The sequence below is a fragment of the Rattus norvegicus genome, chromosome 18 (genome assembly GCF_036323735.1).
Source record: "Rattus norvegicus strain BN/NHsdMcwi chromosome 18, GRCr8, whole genome shotgun sequence".
Classification (NCBI taxonomy): domain Eukaryota; kingdom Metazoa; phylum Chordata; class Mammalia; order Rodentia; family Muridae; genus Rattus; species Rattus norvegicus.
Window position 1 is genome coordinate 21256456 of NC_086036.1, and position 16625 is coordinate 21273080.

General features: G+C 38.5%; 1 pseudogene; it reads left to right on the top strand.

Moving 5' to 3' along the window:
* Window positions 1-491: 491 nt before the first annotated feature.
* Rps29-ps13 (ribosomal protein S29, pseudogene 13) lies at window positions 492-700 on the top strand (annotated as a pseudogene).
* The last annotated feature ends 15925 nt before the right edge of the window (window positions 701-16625 follow it).

Below are 16625 nucleotides of genomic sequence, written 5' to 3' on the forward strand. Positions count from 1 at the left end.
CATGAGAAATACAGAGGCGAATGCTCACAGCCAGTGGCGTCCCCCATTTGAGGAGTTAGAGAAAGGATTGAAGGAGCTGTAGGGGTTTGCAACCCCATAAGAACAATACCAACCAACCAGAGCTCCCAGGGACTAAATCACCCTCCAAAGAGTACACGTGCACAGACCCATGGCTCCCGCTGCACATGTAGCAGAGGATGGCATTGTTAGGCACCAAGGGAAGCAGAAGCCCTTGGTCCTGCCAAGGCTGGACCCCCGCTAGTACAGGGGAATGTCAGGGCAGGGAGGTGGGAAGGAGAGGGTGGTTGGGTAGGGGAATGCCCTCATAGAAGATAGGCAGTAGGGATAGGATAGGGGGTTTATGGTAGGGAAACTGGGAAAGGGAATAACATTTGAATTGTAAATAAAATTATCCGATTAATAAAAAGAAGAAAAAACTTTGAAGAGGGCCAGCTAGTTCCTTTTTCCTCGTTGGGTATCTGGGAGGCAAGATGGGTCACCAGCAGCTCTACTGGAGTCACCTGCGGAAGTTCAGCCAGGGTTTTCACTCTTGCAGCATCTGATATGTAAATATGGGCTGAACATGCGCTATCATTGGTTCCGTCAGTACACGAAGGACATAGGCTTCATTAAGTTGGACCTGAATGGATTATTCAGCTGTCTACCCAGTGAAAACGATCACGCTAGTCTTTGTCTATAAAGAATTAAAAAAGTGAAAGGCTTAAAAAAGAAAGACATTTTGTTTGCACAGGCCATATTTTCTCCTGCAAAAGCTTCCATCCTGCCAACTTCCCTGCAAACTTTGGAGGTGACATCTCCAAAAATTCAAAAACTCATTCCTGGGGATCAGATTATATAGGATAGATTAGTGATAGATTAGGTCATTCTCTCATTTAAAAAAAATATATATATATATCCTCAAAAAGTCTTGATGAGTAGAGACCCATCCCCAGATATATATATATATATATATATATATATATATATATATATATATATATATATATATATATATATATATATCCTCAAAAAGTCTTGATGAGTAGAGACCCATCCCCAGCATGGCAGTTTGCTTTCCCATTGTTATCTTCATCTCTCTCTTACCTGTGAGATGACAAGAGCAGAGTGTAGACAAAGAACAACACACTTGCAGTTTTATGATCTGTGGTCCATAGAGTAGTTAAAGAAGGTCGTTATAGATGCGGGAAGATCAAAAGCTGAAAAGCTGAGGATAGAAGGATGGACCAATTGGTCCTTCAAGATGAGCAGAATAGTAGGATCTCCTTAGATCTGGAGATCAGAATCTGGTTTCCCATCCTCATGTAGGCTCATTGGTACCTCAAATTCACCCATGTGTGAATAACAGTATAATATGGGGTAAAGTGATGTGGATTTTGCAGTCAGGTGGGGTAATCAGAATGGAGAGAAACAAGGCCTGAAAGCTTCAGTAAGTTGAAGATTCTGGATTTTTCTGTTGACAGTGAAAAGTAAATACAAACCATGGAAAGGAAGAACTTGTGATCACTGTCACCAGATTGCTTTTTTTGCATTTAAATTGGAGGGAAGGTGGAGAAGCATTCGTGAGAGGGAATATAAAGATCCTGATAAGGTGCAGGTAACTGGAGATAAAGGCATGTATTGTGGAAAGGATAGGACAAGGTACCATACAAAGAGCAGAGACAGTCTGTATCCCCAATGGCTCATGGGGGAATATTGAAAAATGTTGGAAATCATTGTGTAATGTCCAAATTCTGGTTTTTGAGCACATTGTGTTTCCACTGAAATTAGTGGCATATTCTTGCTTTGTAGGGAGAGCTGCCTGTGAGATTGGCCACTCGTAAAACACATCACACATTGTGCTGGGCTCCAGATAAATACCTCCTACAGTGCTCATTTCCTTTACTGTCTTCGGATCTCCTGTTCTACTATCCTTTACATCCTCACTTCAGAAAGACACTTAATGTTCATTAAGGAGACATAAATAAGTTGATTCTTTATCAGTCTCCCAACTGGGTCAATTCCACACTGAGTCATTAAATGTCTTAAGAATGGAAAATCTATCATGGTTTAATGACAACTCTAAAATGGTATTTTAAAACCAAAAGATTTATATGTCATTAAGAGATGATTATAATTCACTAATATTAGATTTGGCTTACCCACTGAAAGCGCTTTACAGGGGAAGTCTAGGATGGAGGTTACTAACTTGCATTGTAGGAGACAGAGAACCACCTTGAAGGTCTGTTTTTAAGATTTATATTCATATAGTTTGTGCCCTGCAAGATACATGGTAACCAACAGCTACTAACAACATCAACATTTAAAAGTGATGCTAACCAAGAAATGTGAACAAAAAGTTTCAGACCAAAAACACAATTTAAAAATTGAACAGAAATGAACACTAAAGTCAGTTACTAAAAATGTAACTAAACATAATATAAATAAAAATTATTAAGATCACAAAGTCCCTCTTTCTCACTAAGATCATAGTTTCCCTCTGTCTATTCTTATCTGAGCCACAATGTGTGGCTCATAATTGTCCATAACTCCAGTGATAATTTTCAGAAATGGCAATTTTTTAATGTATTTTATATTTTGTTCCTCAAATTTCCAAAACAGCTAAATGATCATTTCAATAGTCATCTATGTCTGATATAACTGGTTTGACTTTATTCTGATTATTCTGTTACTATTGCTTTGCTTTCTCTTATTAATATTTCACCATTGTGGTAATATTATGCTTCATATTTCAAAAAGATTCAATCTGAGGCCTGATTGTTCTACATTTCAGTCCTTATTAGCATAATTCTCTGAGATTTGAACATCAACAATTTCTTCCTGCTGTCCAAGTCATTGGATTGCCTCCTTTGTAACTGCCTTTGCACTACTCATTGTCATTTTTAATTGTAGACACAAACCCAAATGGCAAAAAATAATTTTTTAATATCATGTTTCTTATGACTCAAAAAAGAAATGGACCATATGATGAGGCAGTCCATGAGCAGTAGAGCATGGGACCCTATTACTGTGGTGACAACAATTCTGACTCACAACTACCAATGTGACTTCAGTCTTCCTGTTCAAGTTCATTTCCTGTTATCAAAAGAACACTTGTTAGGATGTAGGGTTTCTGGGGGCTTAGCACTATGAATAACAAATGCATATTTTTATTTTAATACTGTTTTCTCTACCATAACATAGAGGAAGTACATCAAGTTTATATGTTTTGTTAATAATTTCTAGGCATATAAGAAAACATCAAAAAAAAAAAGTCCTTAGTTTGTTCCTAAATGGTGCTCCATTTTTTTAGATCTGGAATAATGTGAAAAAACTGTATTTCAACTCTAAAACTCATGCTTAAATTGTTGTTTTTCTTATACAGAGGATCTATGAGCAGTTTCCCAAACTTGGAAATGTTTTTCTTTTTACTTTTCCCATACCATCTCTGTAAAGAGTAACAAACTCTCATGAGTCATAATATAATATGTGGATAGAGTTACAACTCAACATTATGTCATAAGTGGAGGAGGAGAAGATTTACAGTTCAATGAGTAGCTAGCAGGAAGAACTTACATAACTAATTTAAAATATAATTCTCATACTTTAAAAATCATCTGCTACCAATATTCAATGTAGTTGTAGCACTAGCAGTTTGATGAATTATTGGTTAGATTAATGATATCCATTAAAACTTTAATGCCACTCTCATTTGACTATTTTTCTGGGTGTGCTATTATCTTATTTTTAAATAGTATAAGAGAATTGCTACTTTACTTTTTCTCACAAAGGCATTGATCTGGGGAACCAAAATTAATTCATAAAAAAATTAATTCATGGCCCACAAGTATCTAGTGATAGCATTAGACACAACTTATGATTTTCTCCCATTTGTTTTTGTCTGATTTATTGTCTAACCCCCAAAAAATATGTTTCTGTAAGTCTACTTAAAACAAATGCCAGTGATTTCTATGGATTCATGTTTCTGGCAGGGAAATAAGCTATGTTTATTAATGATTGGTCACCTGGGTTCTTGGTGTTAGACTCCAACTGGGGATGAAGAAGAATCAAAGAATGATAGAAAAAAATCATGTTCAGTGTCAAAAATGAATATCAGACTCTGGTAGTCATTTTCTATTTATAAGTAAACGATTACTGAGCAACAGTATCAATAAGTTATGGGATAGAATACTATAAAGGATAAAATGTAATTTCATGCAATAATTAGGCAAAACCTTTTTTGTCAGTGAGAAACAATCTTTAGTTTTAGGGTGATAGGTAACTAATGAGCTAAGATTGACCACTTAGAAATCATCAAATATGTACAGGTAAAACATTCCTTGATCATTGGTACTTGTAATTTTTTCTTAGATTTAGTAATAATTCATCTCAAAATGTAATAGAAAGTGTTTAAAGCATTAATAAAACCAAACAACAGTATGATACACAAAGGATGGAAGACTTGAATAGACAGCCCATTAAAAATGATAAGTATGTTACCCAAGAACATAAGATTTTAGCTACACTAGACTTGCAAAGGAGAAAATAACCACCTTCGGAAGGCAATAGAAACCTTTGAATGACACCTGAAATGCAGGTGATGGCCTGAAACAGCTCAGAACACACACTATGCTGCTGGAAGTAGATGAACCTTCTGTGGATCCCTCTCAGCAGAAGCAGGTACACATGAGGTTGTATGTATCTTATACATAATGAGGTTTAAAAACATTTATGGATTTTAGGTTGCTGGAAGGCAAGACATATGTCATGGCATATGTATTAGGTAAGAAGACGTCATGTCAGAGTCATACTTCCCATACAGGTCACAGTTTGAACTAAAGTAGCCAAGATTGACTTGAGGTACTTAAACCCCACTGTGCCATCTCTTAGATTCCAATAATGTAAATTTTATTTTAGGATGTACATATAAATAAAAATACATATGTGAGGCCAGCAAATCAATGTTTTAAGGAAACCATATTACTTTATAATAACCCAACACTGGAAAGCTCTATTATACATCAATGATAAAATGAATACATTTTGTAATTATAAAACAAAACACTACTTAACTTCATTAGAGGTGTACTCAAAGTAAATATCTAGAATCACTTGTACAGACAAAATACTGCACAAATTCAACTAGACAAAAATGATAATGTACAATTCTGTTTATATGAAGGTGAAACATAAGCAAGGTGATTGACTATTAAAAGCCAAAGTTACTGTAACTATGAAAAGAAAGAAATGGATTGAATGAAGTATGAGGAAGTCATGATGGGAGTGGGATGAAGACTGATTTACAGACTATCTATAGGGTACATTAAAAAAGAATATACATCCCATGGAACTTAGCTATCATACTTGTCTGTATATGTGTCATTTAAACCAGACCATGCAGTTATTTCCAGACTTGTATGTGTAGTGTCTGATTCTTTTGATTTTAGGATTCAAAACAATAGCATGTTTGGGCATTTGCATTTCAACATCACCACCACTGAGAAGGAACCATTGAAGTGAGAGCTGACAGATGAGGGATGGGAGAAAATGGAAACAAGACTTTTCAACTTCCACTGCAGTGTGATTAATATCCTACACAGGACATAGTGCTCATTAGTGATGTTTTTGTCAATGTTCTACTGCTGTGAAGAGACACCATGACCATAACAACTCTTATAAAAGAAAGCATTTAACTGAGGCTTGTTTAGAGTTTCAGAGGCTTAGCCCATTATCATCATGGTAGGCAGCATGGCAGCCACGGTAACTGAGAATTCTATATTCAGATCCACAGGCAGCATGAAGAGAGAGCCAGTGGGCCTGGCTTGGTGTTTTGAAACCTCAAAATCCACCCCCAGTGACACACTCCAACAAGGCTACAACTACTTTAACAATGGCACACCACATAATCCCTCTCAAGTAGGACCACTCCCTGGTGACTAAGCACTCAAAGAAATGAGCCAATGAGGCCACTCTTATTCAAACGATCATATTCCCCTCCATGAGTCCATAGACTTATAGCCATATAATAATGCAAAATGCTACTCAGTTCAACTTTCAAATTGCAAAGAGTCTATGGCAATCTCAGTACTGTTTAAAAGTCCAAAGTTCAAAGACTCTTCTGAGACTCATAGCAATCTCTCAATTATAACCCTCTGTAAAATCAAAATAGAAAAGTCTATCAACCCTCTCTGATATAAAATGCCACAAAATATACGTGCTACTCCAAAGTGGAGGAAAGAAAACACAGTGAGTATATACTGGACCAAATCAAGACTAATGACCAGCAGGACATACTCTAAATTTCATATCTATGTCTGGTGTAAAAGTCACTCTTCAGAACACCAACTCATTGTAGTTTTGTTAACTGTACCACACTTTTCTCTCTTGGCCTGGTTCTACACCCAATCTGAAGCTCTTCTTGGAAGGTTTCCCATGACTCAGGGCAGCTCCAACATCTTGAGGTTTCTAGTGAAATTCACACTTCACCTTTACAACTTCATGAAATGACCTCCCTCGGCCACCATGCATGGATACCCTTGACACCTTCCTGGCCTCAGAAGCTTTCATTAGCTGTGGAGGGAGATTCTACAACCCCTTTCTTGTATCTTTGATGCTAAAGCCAGAACTATTTGGCTGAACCTACCAAGTTCAGCTACTTGCTGGGGCTGAAACATACAATTACATCTGCATCAGCTTTCTGGTTACATTGGTTTCCCTCACTGCTTGGCATTTTCTTTAATTATTTTGCAGGAGTTGGAAACTTAGCTGTGTGGAGTCTTGCCTTGGGTTTCCTACTCCCTTATTCTATGTAACATAAAACTTTTCTTGAAATTTTTTTATCTCTCAGGCTACCACCGGACTTAGCTCCATTATACTTTCTGGTGCTCTTTCCTCCTCAAAGTGTACATTTTGTACTCTTCCTTGTACAGCTTGCTTCCTTTCCTTACAGACCTATCAAAGAGTGGCCACTGATAAAGCTACATGGCAAACTACTAGACTGTATGGACATCTCTTCCAGTGTCAATAATCTGAAACTCTTCAATTTAGACTCAAGCAGATTCTTGTTTTTCTCTTTTTTTCTTTATTAACTTGAGTATTTCTTATTTACATTTCGATTGTTATTCCCTTTCCCGGTTTCTGGGCCAACATCTCTCAATCCTTCCCCCTCCCCTTCTATATGGGTGTTCCCCTCCCCATCCTCCCCCCATTACCGCCCTCCCCCCAACAATCACGTTCACTAGGAACAAGGGTAGTACGCAGCCACTTTCTTCACTAAACTGTTACAAGAACAGTCTCTAGGCCACTTATTAATATTCTACTCCTCTAAAATCTCCTGAACTGTGCCATCACAATCTACATTGCCTTGTACCACTGGTTTCCTCAATTCTACTAGTATGGTCACTTAAAATATTCATCTGCTTTCCTAACCCAAAGTCCCAATTTCCACATTCATCCAATAAGCAGCATGATCAGTCAGGTCTATCGCTGTGATATCTCTAATACTAGTACCAATCTCTGTCTTAGTGTAATGCATGAAGAGCATTACAACGATGGCTGAAGCAACTCATAAAATAAAGCACAGTTTTAAACATTTTGTCCATTACCATCATGGAGAGGATCATGTGAGCACCCAGGCAGATATGGCACTGTTGAAACAGCTGAGCTTTCTATATCTGAACCCTCAGGCAGCTGAGAAAGAGAGCCACTGGGCCTGGCTTGTGTTTTGAAAGTTCAATCTACCCCCAGTGACCCATTTCCTCCAATAAGGGCACAACTATGCCAATAAGGCCATGTCTCCTAGTCCTTCTCAAGTAGTGTCACTCCCTGGTGACCAAGTATTCAAATACATGAGCCTATGCTAACTCATATCACCACAGATATAGAGGCTTTAAAATGGATTCCTTCTAGAAGCTTTCCATCCTGGTCTTATTTATCAGTTCCTTCTGATGTTGTTTTGTTTTGTTCTGTTTTCAAAAACAACATTAAACAAAGAGGTCATTGTGTGAAATGGGAAATTAATGTTTAGATAATATATCTTAATGTTATTTTTTTTAAATAATTCTGGTCAGGAAGTGCTCAATACATAGAAAAAACTAACTTTTAAAAAAGTAGCTAGATGTTATATACTTTCTGATGGAAATGCTTTTCCCCAATTACAAATATCTCTATCCAAATATTAAAGCTGTCTTAACCGTATTTTCTCTGGAGCTAAATTGGGATAGTCGTGTTGAATGTGCACTTCTCAAAAAGTTACTTTCTTTTTTTTTTCCTCCATCTTTATTACCTTGAGTATTTCTTATTTACATTTCGATTGTTATTCCCTTTCCGGGCCAACATCCCTCTAACCCCTTACCCTCCCCTCCGATATGGGTGTTCCCCTCCCCATCCTCCCCCCATTACCGCCCTCGCCCCAACAATCACGTTCACTGGGGATCCAGCATTGGGAGGACCAAGGGCTTCCCTTTCCACTGGTGTTCTTGCTAGGCTATTCATTGCTACTATGTGGTTGGAGCCCAGGGTCAGTCCATGTATAGTCTTTAGGTAGTGGCTTAGTCCCTGGAAGCTCTGGTTGCTTGGCATTGTTGTTCATATGGGGTCTCTAGCCCCTTCAAGCTCTTCCAGGCCTTTCTCTGATTCCTTCAACAGGGGTCCCGTTCTCAGTTCAGTGGTTTGCTGCTGGCATTCACCTATGCATTTGCTGTATTCTGACTGTGTCTCTCAGGAGAGATCTAGTGAAGATGCAGTAAGTAAATCAGGAAAGACAAAGAATAAAACTCTGACTGAAATTTGATCCATTAAAGAATGAATGAAACAGAGAAAATAAGATATCACATTTGGAAAATGTATTAAGAAAAATTTAGACCACCAGACATTCTAAAAGGCCAAATTATATGCATATGTATATGTATATGTGCATGTGTATGTGTATGTGTATGTATATGTATATGTTATTTATATGTTATGTATATGTATATGTACATATGTATATGTATATGTATGTATATATGAATATTAGTGTAGATGTGTGTATATGTGTGTCTATCTGATTATAAGTACATAATGCCACTGTATACGGCCTCTGGGTTCCCTTGGATAAGGGCACAGCAGCAGCGGGTCCCCTGCACCTGAGACACCGCCGGAACCTGAAGGGATCAACCAGATAAACAGTTCTCTGCACCCAAATCCCGTGGGAGGGAGAGCTAAACCTTCAGAGAGGCAGACATACCTGGGAACAAAGAAGAGACTGCACTCTTCACACATTACTGATTCCAGAGGAAAACACCAAACACCATCTGGAACCCTGGTCCACGGAAGCTCCTAGAAAGGGCAGCGCAGATCTTCCTGGTGGCTGCCGCTACAGGGAGCTCATAAACAACACCCCACTAGCAAACTTGAGCCTCAGGACCACAGATGAGACCAACTCTTCTGCTGCAAGTGACCTGCCTGGTTAACTCAAAACACATGCCCACAGGAACAGCTGAAGACCTGTAGAGAGGAAAAACTACAAGCCTGAAAGCAGAACACTTTGTCCCCATAACTGGCTGAAAGAAAACAGGAAAACAGGTCTACAGCACTCCTGACACACAGGCTTATAAGACAGTCTAGCCACTGTCAGAAATAGCAGAACAAAGTAACACTAGAGATAATCTGATGGCGAGAGGCAAGCGCAGGAACCCAAGCAACAGAAACCAAGACTACATGGCATCATCGGAGCCCAATTCTCCCACGAAAGCAAACACGGAATATCCAAACACACCAGAAAAGCAAAATCTAGCTTCAAAATCATATTTGATCATGATGCTGGAGGACTTCAAGAAAGACGTGAAGAACTCCCTTAGAGAAACACAGGAAAACATTAATAAACAAGTAGAAGCCTACAGAGAGGAATCGCAAAAATCCCTGAAAGAATTCCAGGAAAACATAAATAAACAAGTAGAAGCCCATAGAGAGGAGTCACAAAAATCCCTGAAAGAATTCCAGGAAAACACAATCAAACAGTGGAAGGAATTAAAAATGGAAATAGAAGCAATCAAGAAAGAACACATGGAAACAACCCTGGATATAGAAAACCAAAAGAAGAGACAAGGAGCTGTAGATACGAGCTTCACCAACAGAATACAAGAGATGGAAGAGAGAATCTCAGGAGCAGAAGATTCCATAGAAATCATCGACACAACTGTGAAAGATAATGTAAAGAGGAAAAGCTACTGGTCCAAAACATACAGGAAATCCAGGACTCAATGAGAAAATCAAACCTAAGGAGAATAGGTATAGAAGAGAGTGAAGACTCCCAGCTCAAAGGACCAGTAAATATCTTCAACAAAATCATAGAAGAAAATTTCCCTAACCTAAAGAAGGAGATACCCATAAGCATACAAGAAGACTACAGAACTCGAAATGATTGGACCAGAAAAGAAACACCTCCCGTCACAAAATAGTCAAAACACCAAACGCACAAAATAAAGAAAGGATATTAAAAGCAGTAAGGGAAAATGTCAAGTAATATATAAAGGCAGACCTATCAGAATCACACCAGACTTTCACCAGAAACTATGAAAGCCAGAAGATCCTGGACAGATGTCATACAGACCCTAAGAGAACACAAATGCCAGGTTACTGTATCCTGCAAAACTCTCAATTAACATAGATGGAGAAACCAAGATATTCCATGACAAAACCAAATTTAAACAATATCTTTCTACAAATCCAGCACTACAAAGGATAATAAATGTTAAAACCAAACATAAGGAGGCAAGCTATACCCTAGAAGAAGCAAGAAACTAATCGTCTTGGCAACAAAACAAAGAGAAGAAAAACACACAAACATAACCACATATCCAAATATGAATATAACAGGAAGCAATAATCAGTACTCCTCAATATCTCTCAACATCAATGGCCTCAATTCCCCAATAAGAAGACATAGATTAACAAACTGGATACGCAAGGAGGACCCTGCATTCTGCTGCCTACAGGAAACACACCTCAGAGACAAAGACAGACACTATCTCAGAGTGAAAGGCTGGAAAACAACTTTCCAAGCAAATGGTCTGAAGAAGCAAGCTGGAGTAGCCATTCTAATATCAAATAATATCAATTTTCAACTAAAAGTCATCAAAAAAGATAAGGAAGGACACTTCATATTCATCAAAGGAAAAATCCACCAAGATGAACTCTCAATCCTAAATATCTATGCCCCAAATACAAGGACACCTACATACGTAAAAGAAACCTTACTAAAGCTCAAAACACACATTGCACCTCACACAATAACAGTTGGAGATTTCAACACCCCACTCTCATCAATGGACAGATCATGGAAACAGAAATTAAACAGAGACACAGACAGACTAAGAGAAGTCATGAGCCAAATGGACTTGACAGATATTTATAGAACATTCTATCCTAAAGCTAAAGGATATAACTTCTTCTCAGCTCCTCATGGTACTTTCTCCAAAATTGACCATATAAGTGGTCAAAAAAAAGGGGCCTCAACAGGTACAAAAAGATGGAAATAATCCCATGCGTGCTATCAGACCACCACGGCCTAAAACTGGGCTTCAATAAAAATAAGGGAAGAATGCCCACATATATGTGGAAATTGAACAATGCTCTACTCAATGATAACCTGGTCAAGGAAGAAGTAAAGAAAGAAATTAAAGACTTTTTAGAATTTAGTGAAAATGAAGGCACAACATACCCAAACTTATGGGACACAATGAAAGCTGTGCTAAGAGGAAAACTCATAGCGCTGAGTGCCTGCAGAAAGAAACAGGAAAGAGCATATGTTAGCAGCTTGACAGCACACCTAAAAGCTCTAGAACAAAAAGAAGCAAATACACCCAGGAGGAGTAGAAGGCAGGAAATAATCAAATTCAGAGGTGAGATCAACCAAGAAGAAACAAAAAGGACCATAGAAAGAATCAACAGAACCAAAAGTTGGTTCTTTGAGAAAATCAACAAGATAGATAAACCCTTAGCCAGACTAAAGAGAGGACACAGAGAGTGTATCCAAATTAACAAAATCAGAAATGAAAAGGGAGACATAACTACAGATTCAGAGGAAATTCAAAAAAATCATCAGATCTTACTATAAAAGCCTATATTCAACAAAACTTGAAAATCTGCAGGAAATGGACAATTTCCTAGACAGATACCAGGTACCGAAGTTAAATCAGGAACAGATAAACCAGTTAAACAACCCCATAACTCCTAAGGAAATAGAAGCAGTCATTAAAGGTCTCCCAACCAAAAAGAGCCCAGGTCCAGACGAGTTTAGTGCAGAATTCTATCAGAACTTCATAGAAGACCTCATACAAATATTATCCAAACTATTACACAAAGTTGAAACAGATGGAGCACGACCGAATACCTTCTACGAAGCCACAATTACTCTTATACCTAAACGACACAAAGACCCAACAAAGAAAGAGAACTTCAGACCAATTTCCCTTATGAATATCGATGCAAAAATACTCAATAAAATTCTGGCAAACCGAATCCAAGAGCACATCAAAACAATAATCCACCATGATCAAGTAGGCTTCGTCCCAGGCATGCAGTGATGGTTTAATATACAGAAAACCATCAACGTGATCCATTATATAAACAAACTGAAAGAACAAAACCACATGATCATTTCATTAGATGCTGAGAAAGCATTTGTCAAAATTCAACAGCCCTTCATGATAAAAGTCCTGGAAAGAATAGGAATTCAAGGCCCATACCTGAACATAGTAAAAGCCATATACAGCAAACCAGTTGCTAACATTAAACTAAATGGAGAGAAACTTGAAGCAATCCCACTAAAATCAGGGACTAGAAAAGGCTGTCCACTCTCTCCCTACTTATTCAATATAGTTCTTGAAGTTCTAGCCAGAGCAATCAGACAACAAAAGGAGGTCAAGGGGATACAGATCGGAAAAGAAGAAGTCAAAATATCACTACTTGCAGATGATATGATAGTATATTTAAGTGATCCCAAAAGTTCCACCAGAGAACTACTAAAGCTGATAAACAACTTCAGCAAAGTGGCTGGGTATAAAATTAACTCAAATAAATCAGTAGCCTTCCTCTACACAAAAGAGAAACAAGCCGAGAAAGAAACTAGGGAAACGACACCCTTCATAATAGACCCAAATAATATAAAGTATCTCGGTGTGACTTTAACCAAGCAAGTAAAAGATCTGTACAATAAGAACTTCAAGGCTCTGAAGAAAGAAATTAAAGAAGACCTCAGAAGATGGAAAGATGTCCCATGCTCATGGATTGGCAGGATTTATATAGTAAACATGGCCATTTTACAAAAAGCGATCTACAGATTCAATGCAATCCCCATCAAAATACCAATCCAATTCTTCAAAGAGTTAGACAGAACAATTTGCAAATTCATTTAGAATAACAAAAAACCCAGGATAGCTAAAACTATCCTCAACAATAAAAGGACTTCAGGGGGAATCACTATCCCTGAACTCAAGCAGTATTACAGAGCAATAGTGATAAAAACTGCATGGTATTGGTACAGAGACAGACAGATAGACCAATGGAACAGAATTGAAAACGCAGAAATGAACTCACATACCTATGTGACAACTTGATTTTTGACAAAGGAGCCAAAACCATCCAATGGAAAAAAGATAGCATATTCAGCAAATGGTGCTGGTTCAACTGGAGGTCAACATGTAAAAGAATGCAGATCGATCCATGCTTATCACCCTGTACAAAGCTTAAGTCCAAGTGGATCAAGGACCTCCACATCAAACCAGATACACTCAAACTAATAGAAGAAAAACTAGGGAAGCATCTGGAACAGATGGGCACTGGAAAAAATTTCCTGAACAAACACCAATGGCTTATGCTCTAAGATCAAGAATTGACAAATGGGATCTCATAAAACTGCAAAGCTTCTGTAAGGCAAAGGACACTGTGGTTAGGACAAAACGGCAACCAACAGATTGGGAAAAGATCTTTACCAATCCTACAACAGATAGAGGCCTTATATCCAAAATATACAAAGAACTCAAGAAGTTAGACCTCAGGGAGACAAATAACCCTATTAAAAATGGGGTTCACAGTTAAACAAAGAATTCACAGCTGAGGAATGCCGAATGGCTGAGAAGCACCTAAAGAAATGTTCAACATCTTTGTCATAAGGGAAATGCAAATCAAAACAACTCTGAGATTTCACCTCACACCAGTGAGAATGGCTAAGATCAAAAACTCAGGTGACAGCAGATGCTGGCGAGGATGTGGAGAAAGAGGAACACTCCTCCATTGTTGGTGGGATTGCAGACTGGTACAACCATTCTGGAAATCAGTCTGGAGGTTCCTCAGAAAATTGGACATTGAACTGCCTGAGGATCCAGTTATACCTCTCTTGGGCATATACCCAAAAGATGCCCCAACATATAAAAAAGACACGTGCTCCACTTTGTTCATCGCAGCCTTATTTATAATAGCCAGAAGCTGGAAAGAACTCAGATGCCCTTCAACAGAGGAATGGATACAGAAAAAATGGTACATCTACACAATGGAATATTACTCAGCTATCAAAAACAATGACTTTATGAAATTCGTAGGCAAATGGTTGGAACTGGGTAATATCATCCTGAGTGAGGTAACCCAATCACAGAAAAACACACATGGTTTGCACTCATTGATAAGTGGCTATTAGCCTAAATGCTTGAATTACCCTAGATGCCTATAACAAATGAAACTGAAGTCGGATGATCAAAATGTGAATGCTTCACTCCTTCTTTAAAACGGGAACAAGAATACCCCTGGCAGGGAATAGAGAGGCAAAGGTTAAAACAGACACAGAAGGAACACCCATTCAGAGCCTGCCCCACATGTGGCCCATACATATACAGCCACCCAATTAGACAAGATGGATGAAGCAAAGAAGTGCAGACCGACAGGAGCTGGATGTAGATCGCTCCTGAGAGACACAGCCAGAATACAGCAAATACAGAGGCGAATGCCAGCAGCAAACCACTGAACTGAGAATAGGACCCCCGTTGAAGGAATCAGAGAAAGAACTGGAAGAGCTTCAAGGGCCTTGAGACCCCATATGTACAACAATGCCAAGCAACCAGAGCTTCCAGGGACTAAGCCACTACTTAAAGACTATACATGGACTGACCCTGGACTCTGACCTCATAGGTAGCAATGAATATCCTAGTAAGAGCACCAGTGGAAGGGGAAGCCCTGGGTCCTGCTAAGACTGAACTCCCAGTGAACTTGATTGTTGGGGGGAGGGCGGCAATGGGGGGAGGATGGGGAGGGGAACATCCATAAAGGAGGGGAGGGGCAGGGATTAGGGGGATGTTTTCCCGGAAACCGGGAAAGGGAATAATACTCGAAATGTAAATAAGAAATACTCAAGTTAATAAGAAAAAAGAAAAGAAAAGAAAAAAAGAAAAAACCCACGGGGGGGGGAGACAAAAAAAGTACATAATGCCTTATCCTTTATAAACCTGTGAAGTCAGACGACAAGGAAGCATGTTATTCAACCTTGCTTCTATTCTTGGGCTGCACACCCCAGGGCAATTCCCCTGTAACCACCTCCCATCTCATGATAAGAACACCTGGGATTACAGTTACATGGCACTGTATTCGAATTTTCATGTGTGTTCTGTGTTCTGAACTTCATTATTAGTCTTGTATGGTCACTGCTTTTGCCCAGTGAGCCATGTTCCTGGGGTCCTCTTGAACATATTATTTTATAAATAATTTTCTATAAATGGAAAGGATATGAAGGATCCATGGATCAAATGAGAAATAGCAAGAGATCAAAGAACACAAGAAATAGACTTTTCTTAAATTATAACTCAACAAATATAACATTAAACTTTTTTTTAATGTAAGAGAGATGTGTGGTTAGAGACAGGACTTGTTAGTTTTAGTCAGGGTGTATATTTGGATTGTTTACATTTTTCTAGTTTCTTTACTTTCTAGACATACATATTAGTATATTTACACATTAAACCTAATATTTGAGATTTCATGAAAATATTGACGTGATAAGAATTAATTAGAAACTGACTAAAAATGCAACAGGGTTAGATAGTGCTGGTGAATGCTGAACAGGATTGAAGAGTCTGTGGCCATTGCTTGTCCTATATTCTGTACATTCTATTATGTAGAATTTTTGTAATAAACATGAGGCATATTAAAGGAATTGAAGCAGAGAGCTAAGTCCTTGAGTCACTTGAACTTTATACTGAGAGTTGTGCGCACAGATAATTACACTGGCAAAACCATGAAGACAGATACGTGAGCTTGATTCAGAAACCTCACATTTTAAAGGTGATTATTTGTAAAAAGCCAAAGGGTGAGGCAGGGCCACAGGAATGTCTAGTTTTTGAAAAAGCCAAGAACAAAACAACACATCCCTGCCTCTATGCCTTTGTGAATTAGCCAGTGTATCAAATTGTTGGAGAGGCACTTTAGTCTGATACCTTCTGTGCTTTGGGGACACTTCTTACTGGGTTGAAATTGCTGCTGTTAAAAAAATCAGTATCAACCATGAAGTTCCGTTGACCCATGGGGCAAAGGTGAGAGGAGAAGGTCAGGCTGAGAAATGAAGACAAGAGGGGCATCGTGTAGAGAGGGTTGAAAAATGTCAG